At 37.6% G+C, this 19633-nt stretch overlaps 1 protein-coding gene across 4 annotated transcripts in view; it reads left to right on the plus strand.

Annotated features, from left to right (window-relative positions):
- The window catches only part of TPK1 (thiamin pyrophosphokinase 1), a 475657-nt gene that overhangs the window by 106295 nt on the left and 349729 nt on the right, over positions 1-19633 (plus strand). The window lies entirely within an intron of this gene.

Consider the following 19633-nt stretch of genomic DNA (forward strand, 5'->3'; position numbering starts at 1 on the left):
AGCAGAAAGCAAAGCCTGACATTGCAAATTCTGAATATGTACATATGTTTTTATTGTCAACTTTCCCTATTCTGTCTGAGAAAGACAAGCAGCATTGGGTTAGTTCTATATAAGTGGTGGAGCATGCCGGCTGAGCTGCAGTCAAAACTGAGCTCCCTTTGGGGCTAGGTTACACAGGGTTCCTAAGAGGGGCTGATGTCACTCCATCATCATTTCAGAGAAAATAGAAAAAAATTCCTCCATACCAGACCACCCAGCTTTACTAGACCACTCCCAGCCTTGCATTTCTCTAGACCAAAGAAGCTTGAATAGGGCTTCCCTACTTTACAATAAATTCCTTGCAATTGCAATTATCCTAGGCTGACCAGGATAAGGAGAGTCCAGAAATCTCTTATCAGTAACTTTCTTCTGAAGAAAAAAACAAATTTATAGTAAAGACTTGAAAGAGGGGAGGAGGGAGGGAATCTCTGAATCTCCCCAAGATACTGGTTATTAATAATCATTTTTCACAGTATCATAGTACTTGGAATCCTTCACCCAAATCTTATTCTGATGCCTCATTGTGGCATTTTTGCAATTTGAGACAGCAGAACATAGTCTTTGGGAGGTTTCACTAATATTGAAAGTACAGAACCAGTGTCAGACTGTATTTGCTGCTGAAGGAATGGAAGCTGATCATGCTAATATTTGGAATATAGCTCTCATGAGAGTAAGAGGTTCAGTGTGATTTTGTTTAGCTTTTCTCAGTAGGAATGCAGTAGTTAAACTTAATCCAGCATGTCATTTTAAGTTTTAAAACTGGAAGGAACCCTAGAGATCTTCTAATTCACACCCCTTATTTTGCTGATGGAGACAAGTTAAATTAATGATAAATTAATAACTTACTTTTATATCACTTTTACATTCATTTTATCCTCTCAATTATGCCATGAAGTAGGTTCTCTTATTTTCCCCATTTTACAGAAAAGAAAACTGAATCTAAGAGGAGACTTCCCCAGGGTCACACAGCTAACTTCTGAGTTGGCTTTTGAACTTACATCTTTGTGACTGCAAATCCAGGGCTCTGCCCACTCTAGTTGTCCATGATTGTAGTTGTACCATCTAGTTGTGCATGATTTACTCAGGTCCTAGCAGATTCAGGACTTGAACCCAGATTCTCTTCCTAAATATGGTGCTCCTTTTACTACACCATGCTCTCCTACTGACAAACTGCATATTAATGAGTCTTTTTTTCTGATTCAAGGGGGATCAGTTTTTTAAAGAAAAAGCATATTAATACATTTGGTGCATATTATTTGTAGAATGAAGCCATGTCCCCACAAAGTAGTTCATTCCCTAAGCTTTAGGGCTGTGGTGTCAAACTCAAAGAAAGACATGCAGGTTTAGTATAACTTGGTCCTGTTGGGGGGGGATAGGGGTGGCTTCTCATATCTCTTCTTCCCAAAATATTTTTTTTTAATTGGAATGGGAAGATGCTTTCCAATTATGTTTGCTGATCTAATTATCTTAAAAATAAAAACAAAAGGGGCAGCTAGGTGGCGCAGTGAATAGAGCACCCACCTTGAAGTCAGGAGGACCTGAGTTCAAACGTGGCCTCAGACACATAACACTAGCTGTGTGACCCTGGGCAAGTCACTTAACCCCAATTGCCTAAAATAAATATACAAATAAATAAATAAAAACAAAAACATGTAGAGATACTTTTATGTGGTAAAGGCATTAATATTTTCCACTTTGGTGTGATGTTAGAACTTAATGGAATGAATTAATTTTGTTTACCTATGAGGTTGAACAGTTCTGACTACCTCTTCTGAGTAGTATTCTTAGTGAAAGTAAGAGAAGATAGGATTGACCAAACCAGATCAGGAGTTTTCCATGAGACAAGAAAAGGTAAGCATATGAGCTCCACCCCTGACCTTTTTTAGAGTTGAGATGGCCTAATTCCCCAGACCATCCTACTGCGTTCCAAATCAGTGCAAGTTTGTTTGAAATGGCCTTTCCTAAAACACTGGCATTTTTGTTTTCAACAGTGGTTTTCCTTTCTCTGAAATTGTTTTGTTATTGAAAAGTAAAGGGCTATTCCCCATGGTGGACCATTTCAATTGAAGTACACAATTTATTCTGCTGGCATGTGAAGGACTTCTTCCACAGCATGCTGTGGGAAAGCACAGTATGGGGAAACACTGAGGGGAATCTAGCCGTGCTCTCCTCCCCAAAGTATAGTGCCTACAGCAGTCCATAAAGGCATTTATTTCTAAGTCCAGCCCAGCTATATAATCTTTGTAATGTTGTGTGGGACCAAAATCTCTCATTTTAACTGTGTTAGATAAATAAAACCAAGTCTTCAGTGTTACTGCTTCAGCTCTTCACCACAAGTTGCTAAATAGGCCTTCCTTTGCAGCCAGGTATCCAAAAAGCTACTGATAATTGTCACCTTATTGTTTTGAGAATGTACCTTTTACTGAATGAAGATGAGTCCTAGAACAGGACTCCTATAGGAAGCTATTTATTTATAGAGTTATGTGTTTTGTTTTGTTGCTAGGGAAATAATAATTAGAAACTGTTGCATTAGTATTTTGGGAAGTGGAATCCTATGGAGCTTTTAGGTTTCAATAATAGTTGCTTTCAAGTATTTGGAAAGAAACCTGCCAAGTGGGCAAGAGCACAAAATAAAATATGAGAGTGTTGTTGTTGTTGTCTTTATTACTGCTTTTGGAGAGAAATTCCACTGGCTAGGTGAAATCCTGGAAAAATTTCCCTTAGTTGAGATTTTGATGGGGGTATTTGCAACAAGCAGGGATTATCTAGGAGAAGTGCTTATTAGTGTAGTAATTTGAGACATCCAGGGAGAGAACTACAGAGTGGAGGACTTGGGAGAAAACATTAATTAGGCATACATTCAAAAGAGTTAGACCTATGGACAAGATCTAAATGAAATTCGATAGCTAGGTCCCCCAGTAAGGATTCTGTTTCATTATGTGACTAATTTCCTGGGATCCTGCTGGTTGAGATGACATTCTGAGATAGGAGAGGCGTGATACATACCATTCAGGTGCACCCAGGCCAGCAGCAAGCCAGTGTTTACTTCAGCCTGGACAGTGCCAACTGGTGAGGCCTGCCCACCTTTTTCCTTTTGGCCTGTGTTTCCACGAGCTTTTATAGGTTCTGGTAAGCTGGGAGCAGGCCCTTTTTCCTAGCACTGATTATCTTAGTCCTGAAATAGCCTTAAGTGTTTGATAATAGGCATATCACCTTCCTTATAGAGCTACCATGCTGACAGTATTTTTCTTATTTTTGGTGTACTCTGCCATGCTGAACTTGTTTTATGAGCACGTAAGTGAATACTGTGGCTGGGATCTGATGAGCAATTTGCATGTTTGGTTCAGGTCTATTGAGCAAAACTGTTATGTACAAGCTTCAATCTCTGTAAATAAGGCTGGCAGAAAATATATGTCCCATTTTGAAAAAAAAAGAAGAACCTTTAAGGAGCTGCAAAAGGACCATATTAGTGTAAACGAACCTTTGAGATATTAGTTTAACAAAAATAAATCTTTCCTTTGGTACTTATGTTATCCTAAGTTTATCCCTTTGCCTATAATGGTACCTTATTCAATCACATGTCAAAACATTGATTTAGAGCTAAAAGGGGACCTTAGGCCATTTAGTCTGATGTTTCTCATTTGACAGAAGAAGAAACTGAGGCAGAAAGTTTAGGTACTTAATTAAAATAAGTCAAGTAAAGTCACACAGGTGGTTGCTGGGATTTAAGCTCAGGTTTTCTGACTATGAATCTAGCCTTTTTTTTAAAAACCACTTCATACTGCTTTTGGGAGTTTGATGTCAAGGCTATAATAGACTAGACTACTCTTGATGTTTAAAGACTTGGGTTCAAGGTCTGGTATCAACAATGACTAGCTATGTAACTGTATAAGTCTCTCTGACTGTTTCCTCTTCTTTAACATGGGAATACTTGCACTGCCTAATTTCTAGGCCTGTTGTGAGGGAAGCACTAAGTTAATTGCAAAGTGCAATACGGATAAGAGGTCTTAATTATGCTTTTGAGGAATTGGTTTTTTAATCTGTCATGGCAGGTTTGGTTTGAGGTTAGAGAGAATTTTTATTTTTCTGCATTACTGTCCAATTTCCCTTAAGTTTTACCTCATAATTTGCCATGCAGACAATTATACTCTAATTCACAAATATTGATTGTTGCTGATTCTCATCTATACCCTGTTAATTAAATTATTCTCCTTCTACCAAAGCCTTCTATAAGCAAGTTTTCTAGACTATAAACTCCTGGAGGGTGGCAGCTGCATGTTTTATTTAAATTTGTAGCTCTTTCAGTAAATAATCAATTTATGTTTAATTAGATTTTCTTCTACCTTCCTCAACTTTTTGGGAAAGCAGGATGAAAAGTCAATTTAATTCAGTAAACATTTATTAAGTCAGGTAGGTAGATAGAACACTGAACATGGAATTAGGAAGACTCATCTTCATGAGTTCAGATCTGACCTCTGACATTTACTGGGCAAGTCACTTCACCCTGTTTTTCTGAGTTTTCTCATCTAGAAGGAATAGCAAACCACACCAGTCTTTGCTAAGAAAACCCCACGTGAGGTCATGAAGAGTCAGATGTGACTGAACAACAGCAAACATTTGTTAAGCAAGTATGATTTTCCAAGCATTGGAGATTGAAATAAGAAATCCCTGCCCTCGAGGGGCTTACTCTGTCATGGGGGAAGATGTACACCAAAGGAAGAAGAAAAGTGGGAGAGTGACCTAAAGGAGCCGTGGATCTGCAGTCTTAAAACCTAGGAAAGCTGCCTGTGGAAAATGAATTGTTACCCAAGAAGTTGAGTCCTTCATAAAGGAAGGCTTTGGGAGTACTTTATTGCTTCTCCCCTCCAGTCACAGGGGAGTGGAAACTGCTGAGAAGGTGTTGAGTATGTGAATCAGAACCTTAGTCAATCTGCGCTGTGATGAGATTACAGGTGATCAGCCTCTTCTAAGGGAAGCATGATACCTAATGAAGAGAACCACTTAACTCTTTGTTTTCTGGTGCTTCTCCCAGACCAGAATTCTCTGCCAACAATGTCCTCTTTACCTCTTCAACTCCAGTAAACTTCAGTTCACTTGCTGCTTTAGCTAAATGGTCACACCTCGATCTTGCCACTACTGATTGTTCCACCTTGAAGATCTTGAAATCAGAATCCTCCTCTCTGCCCTAAAAACTGTAATTCTCAACATTTTCTTTCTTTTTTTTTTTTTTTTTTGGTTGGGCAATGGGGGTTAAGTGACTTGCCCGGGGTCACACACTAGTAAGTGTTATGGGTATGAGGCCAGATTTGAACTCAGGTCCTCCTGAATCCAGGGCTGGTGCTCTATCCACTATGCCACATAGCTGCCCCTTTCTCAACATTTTTGCTGCGTCACACATGCTGGACCTATTTTTCTTTTTCTTTCTTTCTTTTTTTTTTTTTAACATTTATTGTGATCTCTTGTTGTGTAATACTTTTATCTTCCATCCAGTCACCTTTTTTCTGACTTCTGTTACTGAGGTGTTATTGCTTCATACTAGATTGTAAGTTCCTTGAGGTCAGAGAATGTGATAATTTTCCACCCTTTTATCCCTAATGCCAAGCATAATAGCTTGCCCATAGTAATCAATTAATATTTCTTGAATTGAATTTCCTAAGGTCTCATGATTAACAGGAGAAATACCTTGTTGTGGTGATAGAGAGCCAGCCTTAGAACTAGGAAAGTCTGGACTCGAGTCCCACTTCTGAAATGAAAAGCTATATGGCTGGCTCAGTCACTTAACTTCTCAGGGTTTTAGGTAATTCTCTTAAGATAATAAATTACACAGAAGGTGCCATCCTCCATTTGAGTTTCCTGTGGGGGGGGCAGGGTGAGGTGGTTCTTCTCAGGTGATATTAATAAAATCACAGGTCCAGTCCTATTCCTGTTCTCCAAAGGGACCAATGATAGGACACTTTAGGGGTTCCTTGAGTGACCAATATTTCTAAACTGTAATCTCATTTCTAACCCACAGCACCACTTATCTGGAAGATAAGCAAGAAAGAACATTGCTAAGCAACCTAGTATAGGTAACTCTTGTAGGGGCTTGAGCTAAAACAGACAAAAATGTGTAGAGTATTAGGGATCTTAGATACTCAGTTTACTTCAGTATTCCAGGTTATCTTGATCTTATCAATCACCTCCAAAGATGTCAGGCCCATCGAGTGGAGACACCCAACTTATTTGAGGCCTTCCTACATTTCTGTGTTTAACCAAGCTAGTGGGTTATGAACTCAGAAAGAAAGTACATGATTCATCTTCTGAGAGACCCTTCTTCTGGACAAAGCACAAATAGTAGCCCAGTTACCTTAGGAGATTTAATCAATAATCAATGGATAAATATTTATTAAGCACAGTTTACTGCCCAGTCTCCAGTTTAAAGAGCTGTGGCTCAATCTTAACCTTTTGTTTCCTTAAGACTTCTACCATGTGGTGTGCTGCTCAGTGTCTTATGAAGGTGACTCTGGAGAGTCATAGGCTTTACTTGAAGGGGAAAAGCTTTGTCAGCTCTACCTAAGCTGAAAAAGCATTAAGTACAACAAAGCCCTCTATCTGCCATAGGATTATAGGTCTTAGAGATATATGGGAACTTTGAATCCCTCTTGTGTTACAGGTAAGGAAGTGGAGGTCCAGAATGGGATGGTGACTAGCCCAATAACTGCTAGGTAGCAAAACCAGGATTGGAAACTAAATTCTCTGAGTAAATATTCTGGTCTTCTGCCAATGTGCCACAGCTGCTTGTCACTTGAGGGCAAGATTAGGGACAGACAGTTACTAAATAATCCTTACCAAATTGGTTTCCTGATTAATGTCTTCTATGAAAAAACCAGACTGCAGCTGTTCTGTGGTTAGGTACACTAGGTCCAGGTTATAGACATTACAGCTGCAATTTTAGAATAATTTCTCAAATCCAACTTTGCTAAATCTGGCCTTTTCTCCCCCCGTAGTTCTTGTTTTCTCTGCAGTATTTGACGCTACCGATCACTTCCTCCCCGTAATCTTTTCTCTCAGGTTTAGTCTCCATTGTTAACTTTTTATCCGTGTCATACACATTAACCATAGTTGTCCCTCACGTCTGTGTTTCGTGTTCCCTGCTTTTTACTGTCTCACTTACTGACCACATCAGCTACCATGGGGTTCCTTTATGGTCTCTGTACAGATGTGATTCTGAGCATGATATGCCCAATCCTCATCTTTCTTTTGAACCACAGTCCAGCATCAGCAAAGACCTTTTTAACATCTCAAATATGATGTAACCGATTTATCTCAAATTCAGTACATCTAAAACAGGACTCATTAACTTTCTTCCCAAATTCTCCCTTTTTTTGAACTGATGAGAGTACCACCATCTTCCAATTGCACAGGATCAGAATCTAGATTTTAGCCTCAACTCCTCACCCTCCCTCACCCCATACATTAAATATATTGACAAATCATGTCTTTTGTATACACCTCAGCATTTATACTCACATAGCCATAACTCTAGGTCAAGTGTTCATCACCTCTCACATAGACTATTGTAGTAGCCTTTTAGGTTTCCTCCTTGACTTAAGTCTCTCCCCATCCTAATCGAGGCTTTGCTCAGCAGCAAGGACCTCCCCCCCAAGTATATGTCTCACCATGTCATTCCCCTTCTGATGTGATTCTGATGGCTCTTCATTATCTCTGGTTAGGATATGAATTCTTGTGATATTGAAAACTCTTTATAACCTGGACCCTTCCGACATTTCCAGTCTTCTTTTATACTCCTCAACACACTCTAGGATCCAGTTGCATAGCCTACTTGTACTTCCTCAAACACAGTGCTCCATCCCCTTTCCCCCTGCTTCCATACTTGTTGTCTCCTGTTCTTGAAATACCTTGACCCTTCACCTCTGCTGCTGTCTTCATTCAGGACAGCTCAATTTTCCCCATTTTTCATGAAGGCTTTCTTAGGCCCTTCCAGTTGATAATGCCTTACTCTCACATATTAGTGTCTATCTACTCTTCATTCATTTTGTGTTATCTCTTTCTTGGCACCTAGTAAGTGCTGTGAGTTGGGGAACAAACCCTAAACAGTTTTAGAAAGAGTTTTATTAGGTTATTTGGCAAATGAGAGAGCCAGAAAAATTTGTAGCTCTCTCCCAAGTCTCTGTGATATTACTGTATATAGAGTTCAGACAAGGGTGGAAGGACATTTGCCTGATTGGCCATGTGCAGACAGTAGGCAGTTTCAGAGAAGGACAATTTGAGATGTATGTCAGCAGGTAAGTATAAACATTCAATGTAATTTGGGGAACCCAAAACACAAGCTTTGAATGGACCCAAATTAAGACCTGAGGAAATCAAAAACAAAACACAGTGTGGTATCTAAACATTTCTTATAGCCAACTGGCTTGCTTCCAGTGTCTGAGGTCAGCCTGATCTCTTTGGTAAACTTTTGGTGTACACAATTTTCTAGTCACATAAAGCTAGGTTCGAACAATATTAATAAATAATAAAATATTTTCCCTACAATGCTAGATAAATTTTTGTTGTAGGGTTGTCATATTCCTCAGCATATGCATTTGTATAATTTCTGGGAAGCTGATTTGCTATTCTTTCCTTGAAGGGAGCTCCTTTTAGTACTCATTTTTTCTATGTTTGAATTGAGTGTTGGTAATACTAATACACTAGTGACATTGAACATATTCAATGATATGTTCAATATTCAAAGAATAGGAAGTTATTTCTCTCCCTTGCAAAATATAAAGACAATAGGCATAATGACCTACCCATCTTCACAATTATTTAAAGTCACAGAACCTAAATTAAATTATGTCGGGTGATAATGTTAAAAAATCTACCAAGAGGGGAGTTCCTTCTAAAGAAAAGACATTTTCCTCTCTTGGCACAGCTTTTGTGCTCTGGGCTGTCTTGTGTCATTATGGTGATAGCTTTTATTTTCTTAATTAAATTCTAGTTACTCAGTTGTTCAGGAAAATGGAGAGGCTTCTTGTATTGGAATAGCATGTTGTTGTTAGCCTGTGGTAATACTTGTTAAATGGATAGATGGGTGGATGTAAGTGATAAAAGATACCTGAACATAACTTATCAAGCAAAAGATTATCTGAGGTAAATCCACTAGTGGTGCCTAGTGGACTTAAAGTTAAATAGCTCTCTATAGGGGAGTCTTCTCCCTTATAGGGGCATCAAACTGCATTAAACTATGGGAAAGATGGAGATACAAATGACAGTGTAAAGAAGTTGAGTACTAGGGACTCTCCTGCATATTATTTTCTCTTATCCTCTATTGTTTGCTTTCTTAAGCACCCCATGAGACAAAATAATAGAGATGAAAGAGCTTTGAAAGGCCTTAAGTGTTAGGCAAATGTAAGGTGGCATTAATTATTAACTGTAGAAATAGTTAATATTAATATCATTGTTCCCATAACACTCCTTAGAGCCAAGGGTGTAGCTCTCTAAACCAGATCTGTATTTCACTCTGACTCCCTGTGTCCTCTTTTCCAAGAGCCAAGTGGTTCTTCTAGAAAAGGAAAAAAACTCAGATTTTTTCCCCCACCATGTAGCATTGGTGTGTGTGTTTTCTGCAACGTTCAGGAGTGTTTTGTGCTCTATTTTTTTTCTTTTACCACCCTGTAATCCTAACCATAACTCCTACCTGCTTCCCTCATGATAGCTTTTCCTAGGTTCATTAGGGCTTACTTTTCTGATTGCATAAAAATGGAACGTGCTGGTACCCTGAGTATAGTGGCCAGTATGAAGACTAAAGTAGAAAAGGACTCATTTCTACATTGCTTGCCTCAGTTATGCAGAACATAGAAAAGCGGTAGTTCAACTAGTAGTTCTTGAGGTGATGCAGTGGTCTGATACCTGGGCAGAATCTCAGAAGTTCAGTGAGTGGTTATTGTTCATGGCATATTTTTTTTTTCGCCCTCTCACTGTTGGAATCTTCAAAGAAGCGTGGTAGGCCAGTCAGTTCAACAGAGAATGTGGGGGTGACCAGTGAACGAGAACACAAAACTTTTGAAACGGTGACATTACTGTTCCTTCCTATTGTGAAGCAAGAACATCTATCTACTGGACATCCTAATAGGCCATCCTTTTAACCTTCCTAGTAATTGTCATGTAGGAGAAAAATAAATCAGATATATGCAGTGTTAGCCTTTTTTCCCCTAAGGTAACCACCTTTTTCCATAGTATCAATAAATTAGAGCAAGGTACAGCAGCCTGTGACACTTAGTTTTTTTTTCCCCTTGCTTTTTGTTAGAAATTCCATCAGTCACCATGATTTGCTGCCCCTTGAGAAAATCAATTAAAAAAACAAACAAACAGCCACTGTGCCCATTGCCCTGTTATGAAAGTCATGCCAAGCAACATCCCTCCTCCTATTCAATTTCAGATGACTGGCCCTAGGTTAAATTCTATAAGAAAGTATCTTTCATATTAATCCCAATACCTCTCTCCTACTTCCAAGAATCTTTTGTCCATAAGAACCCAGTGCCATCCTATCCTCCTGTAAAACCGAGTTCAACCCCACAGTACTCTGTAGTCAAAAATTTAAAATTACGTCTTCTATCTCAGCCATAAAAACCCTTAATTTCTCAGCATAGACTGATCTTAGCTAAGTGTTAGTAAGAACAGCTGGGTGGCACAATGGTTAGAATTCCAATCCTGGAGTAAGGAACGATCTTCTTCCTGAGTTCAAATCTGCTTCAGATACTTCTAGCTGTGTAACCCTGACAGGTCACTTAACTCTCTTTGCCTTAGTTTCCTCATCTGTAAAATGATCTGGTGAAGGAAATGGTAAACCACTCTAGTATCTTTGACAGGAAAACCCCAAATAAGATCACAAAGAGTTGGAGTCGACTGAAATGATTGAATAACAGTAAGAAAAACACCTAGTTTACTTAATTCACACTAAGCTATGGATAGCCTTCTTAGGGGAACATGAATTTTAAAATTTGAGGCTCATTAACTGATGTGAATTCAGGTAGTGTGCCAAAGTGAAACGAAATTTTTTGGATATTTTTAGGGAGACACTTTTTTTTGGTGGAGGGAGGGACAGAGGTTCTTGAAGGGCTCCTTTGGGTACCAATCCTTCACTAAGAATTGTTTCTTCTCACTAATCCTTTAGAGGAAGGGGGATTGTATTTGTAACTACATCAGGCAGCCATGTGGCAGAGGAGCCTTGAACCCAGTGCCGAGCTCTTAAGAGCTCATTTTCCTTCTTTACTCTATGATATGAAAGAATGGATCTTGGTTCAAATCCTGCCTGTCATTTAACAAACTACCTCTGTGAGCTTGATGAAGTGACTTAACTTTCTGTGCCCCAGTTCCCTCATCACTTTTGAAAGGTTGCCAAAACTCCTTGCCATCAAGAATGATTCTTTGCTGTGTTGAAAGTCTGTTTGGAAAGAAGTAAATTAGAGCAGTATTCTCAACTGGAGAACTGCTATATAGTAAAGTGGTTAAGATGATTTAAATAGTACAGAACCTTCCTCCAGCACACTTCCTCTAGGAAAATAAAAAAGGTCAGGTGTGGAAAAATAATATTCTAAATCTTATTTTTGCTTCCCCCAATTGGGCTATGAAGCTCCTAGCTTTTAATTTGTGAGGAAAAAAAAAACAGATTCAATGCAAATTACCAAGTTTCTCTATTCATACAAAACCTGCAAATATTATAAATAGTAGCACTCACAGAATAACACATGACACCTGAGGTTTCTGCATTTGTAACAAACTAGCATTTATTACTAGCAACTTTTATTGAAATGTTAAACTATGTGCATAATGAATAAAAACTGCTACTTCCTAGTGTGAAAATAGAGCAAACTAACTAAAATCTGCCCCTGTGATCTTTTCAGTATTAATTGGAGTTCATAAAAACTTTTTTTGGGAAAAAAAAACTGTTGAAAACTCTAAAAATGACATCTTTTCTGATTTCTCTTTTGCTCATTGGATTTTTTGGGGGGGGGCACATTTTTCAAATAATAAACCTTATCTGCCACACCAAAAAAAAAAATCCTGTCCTCTGGCTGTTTTCAGATTAACTCCATCCATGTTTACATGTAATACATAGTTCATTTCCAAAAGGAATTCTGGAAATTCCATAAATCTGCGTGTGACATGCTCACAGAATGAAGGAACATTGACAACATCAAATCAACAATGGCATTGTCAAAACATATTCACATATGGTTTTTAATAATGTGTTTGGCTGTACAACAGTTGACTCTTACGTTATAACTTTTTCACGATAATATAAGCCTTCATCATTGGACTGTAGGCAGGCCCTGCATTAGGGAAGGGGTGCTTTTGGGACAGAAAAGTAAAAGTTGATCAGATACCACACTCAGATTATTAGCCTTTATACACATTTTCATTGTGAAGCTTTAGCATGCATTAAATACTCACAGTAATAGTTTGTCCTAAGGGTAGCCTCTATGCCCTTCTGGGTTTGGCAGTAGAAGTCGAAGGGCATTATGGGATAGGATTGGCTACCACTTTTCCCCCTGGTGTACTCCTTTATCACCTGCTTTGACTCCACCTCTGAAGAGATTTATTTCTGTACATATATGAGAGAGAGAGGTGAAGGAGTGATCTCCAGATCCATACTTCTATCCTAAGGTTCCCTACTGCTTTGGCTCCCTTCCCTCCAAGAGAAAGCCTGACTCTTTGAGGACAACTCAAGCCCTTCTTATTCTCTATTAATCTCTCAATTTATTCTGTCAAATAGAAGAGGGAGGGGAGGAAGCAGTAATGTGTCACTTCACTCCTGGATTCTTGGATCTGGGAAATTTCCTCATTGTTCCCTATTTGCCTTCGTGGGCAAAAGTGCCCACTACCCTGGTGAATCTCAGCCTTCCTCACCACCTGTTTCCTTTATCCTCATTATCCTTCTCCCACAGCTCTTCTTTCACTAACCTTGGAAGCCCCAGAGAGCCATTAAGAAAATCCCCACCTAGTCTCCAAATTCAGTCTGAAGAGAGTTCCACAGTCTTTGAAGGAAGAAACTGGAAGAAGACAAGGATATCTCCTTGAAACTACATCTCCCCGAAACCTGTACACTAAACACCTCTTCCTGGTTGCAGAGATCCTTCTCAAAATCTGCACAAGTTTCACAAATTGTTATTCTATAAATAGATCATTAAGAGCAAAACTTAGTTTTTATTGTTTTCAGGGGAATGACCATTGGATTCTTAACTATTCTTCTGTAACACATGTAAGATAATTGTATCAGAATGGTGAAGTAGATCTAGTTGAGATTATTCATACCCTTCAAGTCATATAAGGATTCTATTTCGTAACAAAGTGCAAAACTCCTAAAATAATAATAATAGTGGATTTGATATTATCCTCCATGATTTTGCAAAGCCCTCTCTACATCACAATCTCATTTGAGATTTATATGAATCCTTTAAGGGGAGCTTTATGGATATTATTCTCATTTTACAGATGAAAGAAACAGAGTCTCAGAGAGGTAAAGTGGTTTATCCATAGATAGTAGATACTAGAGGTGGTATTTGAACCCAGGTCTCTATCATTTCACTATATCATACAACTTCTTTACTGCCATAGCCAATATTAGACTGTTAATTTTCATTACCAACTTGTTATGTATCTGAAAAATATTTATGTTCCAGTTTTGTAGGCTTATTCTTGTTTTGTTATTTTAGTACCCACAATGACCAAGTGGCTATCCAGGCAATACACATGGGTGATCAAATGTCAAGAATCTATTAAGTGGAACTAATTTTTAATAATCTTCCACCAAATATCCTATACTAGCAAGAACTTATGGACATAAAAACATTAAAATGCACTTTTAAACATTATTGCTGAAAAATGCCTGAGCACAATTGCTCCAGGAGATAATATTCATCAGCTATTCAAATCCTTGAATAAGTACTGGATTGAATTTCCTCTTTCTTGATTAAAAAGTAATGGAACAATTAAGGCACGCTACTAGCCTCAATGTTCTGAGCAAATTCTAGCTGATTTTAGGGTTCCTTATGTGGATTTTTCTGTTTTGGAGTTTCTCATTCTGAGTTTTGAAAGGCAGATATTCTAGAAGATGATGAATGTGTAAGGTATGGGAGAGGTACTTTTTGTAGCTTAAGTATGTGTTTATTTGTAGCTTAAGTATCTCTTATGCCAACATGCCAGCAATCGTTTTGGGGGGACCAATATTTGATGGCAACTAGCATTATTGATGAAAATGAGCTGGATAAGCAAATGGCAAACCACTCCAGTATTTTTGCCAAGAAAACCTAAAATGGGGTCATAGAGTTGGACATGACTAAAATGACTGAACAACAACAGCAAAGCATTGGTGGCTACCCTCATTTCTTTCTTTGTAGAGGTAACTGATAGGTACTCCCATGGAAGTTCCTCTTATATAGGCATCAGTTTGCAAGATCTGTCCAGAACTAAATATACCTGATTTTAACTTCCCAGGTATAGCACTAATAAAAATAACTAAAAACAATAAAAAAAAACCTATGCATTTTTGAAATTCACAAAATAACAGTTGATTTAGGGGAAAATGTTGACTCTTCTGGTGGACTTTGAAATCTTTATCCTTTAGGTTTTATAGGTAATTTCATATGTAAATATTTTTTGAGGTCTTTGAATGAATGATGAAATAAAAAATGTCATTATTGTGAGAATGATCTCAGTAGAAATTCATCTGAACTACTTTATGGAGTTAGACCAATTTGGTTCTGCATTCAGATCCCTTTCCATAGCAAAGAGATTCTAAATGGCCCTCACTGGCATATAACCTTACTCAAAAAAGTTGTTGAATATTAATGTTAAGTAATTGCACCTTGGGGAAGAGGAGGAAAGGAGAATAGATGTAGGGACCCAGTTCTGCTTTTATAATAAAACTGAATTCAGTTGATCCAGCATCTATGTATTTGTAGAATGTGTTGCAGCCAGCTTGCAGAGCATCCCTTAACTTCTCCTTTCTGTTTGGAGCAATGGAGATTGGAGCATTAAAACTTCTTTCAAAGCTCCCACAGGATCTGGACTTTCCATCTAGCTCTCTACTTTCCAGCTCTTCTGGTTGGAGTTCCATTTTACAAGGGGCATTGTTTACTTACCCCTCCCTCATCTTTCCAGCTTCTTTTTCTGTATTATCTTTCCCCATTGACTGTAAGCTTATTAAGAACAGAGGCTGTCTTTCTTTCTGTTATTTGTATCCCTTGTACTTAGTGTAATGCCTGGCACATAGTAAGTGCTTAATAAATGTTTGTTGAATTGAATTCTTGAGAAATCATGGTTAAACTTTCAGTATGAGCATTTACACTTTAGAAATTAGCAAAAGCTACAAATCAGGGATCGATTAGTATTGTTGTTGTTGTAATATAGGTTGTGTAAACTTAGAAAGATGATGGGAAAATGTTAAAAGTCCAGATTAAATTTAAAATTGTGTTCTTTTTTTTTTCCTGGAAAGTTGGCTGTTAAAAATTTAGCAGTACACCTCTGTGTGAATTCAATATCCATATATCCATACATATAATGACTAAAGCTTTATGTATAATGTGTGAATGTGTATGTGTACACATATGCATTTTGAATTTTAAACTTCTCTGATTTCATTTTGCCATATTACCAATAATTAAGACATATAAAAGAGTTGCAAGAAAAGAGAGGGAGCTAATTAAAATAACATAAATATGCTGAAAAGTCTAGGTTCTCAAATTCTGATTTTCCTACAGAAGAAAATTGTTTTGTGATTCTGCCATGCGTAGTGGAGAATGGGAAACAATGAAATTTCCCTTATTTTACCTGAGAAAAGAAATGTTTGTTTATTAAGTGACCAAAATACCTTGTATTTGAATGGAAGGGGATGATTTGGGAAAATGGAAGCGGGTTCAGTATTGCATAGTGGGAGGCTACACTTGAAAGTATCTTATGCAGGGTCACACAGCTATAAGCAAGATACAATTTGAACACAGGTCTTCATGCTAGGATTTTATCTACTGAGTTACCTAGTTAGTTACAAGGCCCAAAGTTAGTATATTACATATACTAATTAAATAATTAGTCTAACAACTCTCATTTTTGAAACAAAACAGGATTTTCTGTATTTCCTGTATTTTCAGACCTTTCTCTTAAATTGATATTGTAGTAGTTTGGTCTTTATGGCAATTCAGTGTAAATACAGTAATATACTGCAATGCTAAAACATAGTTGGCAGTCAGTATATGAATCTTGCCCCATTACTATAGCTTTTTAAAATTCTGTCCTTGTAGGGACAGCTAGGTGGCACAGGGGATAGAACAGTATCCCTGGAGTCAGGAGGACCTGAGTTTAAATCTGGCCTCAGACACTTGACACTAACTGTGTAACCCTGGGCAAGTCACTTAATCCCATTGCGTAGCCTCAAAAACAACAACAACAACAAAAATTCTGCCTTTGCAAGTCACTCAACATTGTGAGGATACAGTGTTGAGAGTGAAAAGTTTTGAGGTTAGTGATTATTGAAAAGTTCAATTCAACAAATATTTACTAAGTTAATACTGAAAAGACAACTGATATAGTGATAAAATATTTGTTAAGACTGAAAAAAAACAGAGTGGTAAAGCAACTCAGTCTCTAGCCATCCTTTAACTGACAGTTAATGTTCAATTAGTTGTGGATGCATTCTAGAGAAGTGTACTCCAAAGGGGGGGCTGTGGCAGGACTGTAAGCAGTGTGTGATCAGTCAGAGAATGGGAAGATGGCTTTCATCCCATTTCTCCTGCTTGTAGACAATTCTGGGTCTTGTCTCCAACACATTTATTTTACCTACTGTTATTACACCTACTCCCACTGTTATGCAAACTTACACCCTCTCCTACTGGGTTGAGTTGTTTCCTGAGACAGTTTTTGTCAAATATAATGCCCTCCCAATAATTTATGTTCATGGTTTTATTTATTTTTTAAAGGCTTGGCTTACTTTTTTTTATTTTAGTTTCTTATGTAGTTTGTTTCAGTATACTTTTTTTTTCTTTTGGTCCAGTATCAAATAATTTTAATTACCACTTTGTGTTATAATTTGGCATCTTGGAATACCTTTTCTCCTTTATTCCTACTTCCATTTACACTACTTTTGGGGGTCAGTAATAGCCCTTACCTCCCAGGGTTGGTGTGAGGATCAAATTGAATAATATTTGTAAAAATGCTTAGCACAGTGCCTGCCACCATAATATATAAATGCTGTTGCTATTATTATTGTTATTATTATTAATGTCTTTTTTTCTTCCAGCAAATTTTCTTTTTATAGAAGTAGGTACAACTCTAATCAGAATAATTTGGAGGCTTTAATTCTTTAAATTCTACTATTTTACATTCTTAGTCATATGTTTTTCTTGACACTCTAGTTACTTGTTTTTTAAGGGCTACTCAGTTACATGGAATCATAGTATCAGGTGGGAGCTGAATAAGACCAGAACTCATCTAGGCTAGCCCCTCTAATTTACAAATGTGAAACTGAGGCCCAGGGAGAATACTTATTTTGCCTGAAATCACCTAGGCAGTAAGCATCTGAGACAGGATTTGAATTCAGATCCTCTAATTCCACAGGCAGTGTTATTTCTGCTATTTTTCAGTAGTCTGTTTTGATTTATTAAAGGAAATGTCTTTTCCCCTCTTTTATTTGTTCTCACTCATAATTTTGATCATTCCAAGAATAACTGTTTAGCTTTGGATTTTTTTCTTCTTTTGTGAATCATGGCATGTTGAAATAATGTCACATCCATAAATTAAGCTAAAGGATTAACAAACAAACACCAAAATCATTAGTAGTTAATTAACCTTCTGTATTTTCCTCCAAATTGACTTTAGTTTTAATTGATGGTACCAAGTTTCTTTTCTTCCTTAGTGGCAACATAAAACAAATGAATGTAGCACCCATTCAAAAAGGAAAAACAACTAAAGAAATAAATACTATGTTGCTTACATTTGACAAATAATAAAATATATTTAAATCATGGAATCTAAAAGGAAACTTACCTGTCAGTGAGGGTTCCGTTGATGCCTATGTTCATTTTATTTCCTTTTATCCAACTTTTATGATTTGTTTGATGATTGCATCGTTCTTTTGCAGGTTTTTTTGGTTTTCTTTCTGTCTCGTTTTTAACACATATATCTGGGACAACTTGCTAAATTGTTGGTAATGAATTTATTTGATAACCACATTTTTTTTAACAAGTTAAAATCACTCTACAGTGTGCATATAGTTAATAAACCCTTTCTTTGACTTGGACTCAGGAATGACCTTTAATGATAGTTACCAGCTGAGTTAAGTTGGTTACTTGGCCAAGTTACTTAATTTTTCTAACCCTCACTTTTCTCCCTTGTAAAATGGGAAATGAGGCATTTTTGTTGGAGGAAGTCACAAAGCCTTTGCCTTGCTTGACCTGATTGCCCAGCACTATTTCCTCTCACTGCCCATCCCCCACCCCGACTAAATCCTCGGAGCATCATTTTCCCTGTCTATACAGGGTAGAGGGTTCTTCTACTTGCTTCAGTTATTCCACCAAATTGTCGTCTGATTGGATAGATGAGTTATAGTGGATTTGGTGGTTGTTGAAGTAAATCAGTTAGACATTTTGTCTGTCGTTTTGTTACCTCACTGACACCTCCCAGCCAAGTGATCTTGCCATTTTAAGTGACATCTTCCCAACAACTTTCTTGCTTGTTTCCCCTGATTCATTTTGTTAACCTTTTGAAACCCTGGCTAATGCCCGTTCCATTCAACTGTTTCCTCTGAGGTGGCTAATGACCTTTTAATTGCCAAATTAAGTAGCTTTTTCTTAGTCCTTATTTTTATTGACCTTTTCAATATCATTTTACACTGCTGTCCACTCTCTCCTTTACTTTATTCTTTTTACTTATTCTTTAATCACTTGGCCTCTTTCATGTACTGATTCTAACTCTTAATGATTCCCCCCATGTAACAGTTACTTCATCCTTTTCTTCTCCTTGATCCTTAAAGTTCTTTTGCCTTGCTCCCTTCCCATTCCACTTTCTGTCCTTTATTCACATTATCCAACCTACCATGACTTACTATTACTTCTGTGCAGATGATTTCCCAATCAGTAGTTCTAGCCCTAAGCTTTCTTCTAAGGCTAGAATCTTCACCTGCCTACTGGAAATCTCTTTGTATGTGTCCCGTTAGGATCTTGAGCTATTATGTCCTGTACTGACGTCATTGTCTTTCCCCAATAATCTCTTTGTCTTTGTGATTTATTTCTTTATGTAGTTTTACAATTCCCGCAGTCCCTCATTTTAGAAATGCTGGTGTTTTCTTTGACCTTCCCCTTTATTTCACTTTCCACATTCAAGTGGTTGCCAAATACCTACCAATCTTTGATATCTTTTGCTTATTTTCCTTATTCCTGCTGACACCACCTTATTTGCCTGGATTTTTGCAGTATAGCCTAACTGATGTTCCTACCTCTAACATTAATCCCCCTCCAAAGCATATTTGACACCAGTTTCAGGTCTAATTACGTTACGTTTAGTTCAAAACCCTGTTTGTTAAAGTAATAGAATCCAAATTCTTTAGCCTGCCATCCAGTGC

The sequence above is a fragment of the Phascolarctos cinereus genome, unplaced genomic scaffold (genome assembly GCF_003287225.1).
Source record: "Phascolarctos cinereus isolate Bilbo 61053 unplaced genomic scaffold, phaCin_HiC Scaffold_1;HRSCAF=81, whole genome shotgun sequence".
Taxonomy (NCBI): domain Eukaryota; kingdom Metazoa; phylum Chordata; class Mammalia; order Diprotodontia; family Phascolarctidae; genus Phascolarctos; species Phascolarctos cinereus.